The 1,615-nt window shown below is 44.7% G+C and overlaps 1 protein-coding gene across 1 annotated transcript in view; it reads left to right on the top strand.

The window, feature by feature from the left end:
• Positions 1 to 1,615, top strand: part of CACNG3 (calcium voltage-gated channel auxiliary subunit gamma 3) — a 152,753-nt gene that overhangs the window by 139,494 nt on the left and 11,644 nt on the right. The window lies entirely within an intron of this gene.

Below are 1,615 nucleotides of genomic sequence, written 5' to 3'. Positions count from 1 at the left end.
ATGGAACTGTATTTTGGAAATCCAAAACGGTACTTTTCATAGATGTCCTCAAAGAACACAAGTTGGCCATGGGGCTGATTATTAGCAGATTTAAGAAAACTAACAGCTTCGTGACAATGCACTTGCTCCTTCTTCAAGGGTCACAAAGACTTCCCAACAACATTTTCATTGAGAAATCTGAACCCATCCACTATATAGCCCTGATTTTGCCCCTTGAATCTTTTTGTTTCCAAAACTAAAAAAAAACATTCACAAGGCACAAAATTTGAGTACCCCAAGGCTATCAAAACTGCCTTTTTGAGGTGTGATAAACAAAGAAGTAAGGCTTCTTTAGGGAAGGGTTAGAGAAAAGGAACCACCCCTTCAGAAGTGTACCAGCCCACATGGCAGGCATGTCAAGAAGTAATAAGCTTCCCTTTTTGGTGTTTCTATGTGATAAAGGTTCCTATGATTTTTGTTACAGTACTGTTGGACTTAGCCTCATGTTTGGCGCAGACATGGTAGATTTTTAAATAGTAAAACGCCCTTAAAAACCAATAGCCCTCAAGTTACCTCTGACTCAGGACAAACCTTGGTGTGGCACGGTCGAACTGTGCTGCACAGGGTTTTCAGTGATTTTTCGTTTGTTTGTTTTGTTTTGTTTTTTGAAGTCGTTTGCATTGCTTTCCTTCTGGGTTGCCTGGGAGCGACTCCAACCTTTCGGCTAGCAGTTGAGTACGTTACACTGCCCAGGGCCTCTGAAATACCTCCTACTGTTTCGTCAATACACAAGCCTTCTCCTTGGGGCTCCCAGACACTTTGGGCTTTTCCATGATCTAGAAAATAAAGTTTATCCTCTGGGCCCCTCCTCCAATTCTTGGCCCATGCCCATTCTAGAGAGCATGCCTGTGTCCTTTGGTCATGCAATATACCAGCTAGTACCTCAGCTAAGATCCCCAGCTCTGAATACATAAATGTGTTCATTTGGTGATGAAATAGGTGTTGTGTTAGATTTTTAATGCTGCAATGACAGAAAAGAGAACAAGTGAGTGGCCTTGGCCTTGAGGAACTGAAATCTATTTCCTAAGAGGTTAGCAGTCTACATTCAGGGTGTTGCCTTCGAGTGAAGGCTCTCTGTGGAGAAGGCCTTGCAGAGCCTTGGCATTCTCAGCATCTCTGGGAGGTCTCCCCCTGACGTCTGTCTCCTGCCACGTGTCCGCTTGCATCTGCACAGAACCTGCTTCTTTCAGGCACCAAAAATTAATTGACTTATGGTTCACCCAGGGTGACATCAAGCCCCCTGCCATGGAATTGATGCCGGCTCAGGAACCCCATCAGAGTGCTAGTGGTTCGGTGGTTAAGTTCTCAGCTACTAACCCAGAGATTCGAACTCACCAGTGATTCTGTGGGAGGTAGAGACATGGTGAACTGCTCCTGTAAGGGACCTTAAGGGCTGTCCTACCCTGCCCCAGTTGGTTGCTATGAGCCAGAACTCACTCCATGGCGTACAGCAACATCGTGCTATAATCCCATTGGGAACAAAGAAAAGTTCTATTTCCAAAAGGGATTATATCCTTGGGTATAGGAGTAAGGTTGCATATTTTGGGCATGGCAGGAATTGAACTCATATTATAGG

This window comes from Echinops telfairi, unplaced genomic scaffold, assembly GCF_000313985.2.
Source record: "Echinops telfairi isolate 266 unplaced genomic scaffold, ASM31398v2 ScPeMD7_5;HRSCAF=22, whole genome shotgun sequence".
Taxonomy (NCBI): Eukaryota; Metazoa; Chordata; class Mammalia; order Afrosoricida; family Tenrecidae; genus Echinops; species Echinops telfairi.
This window is presented reverse-complemented; position numbering and strand designations above follow the sequence as displayed.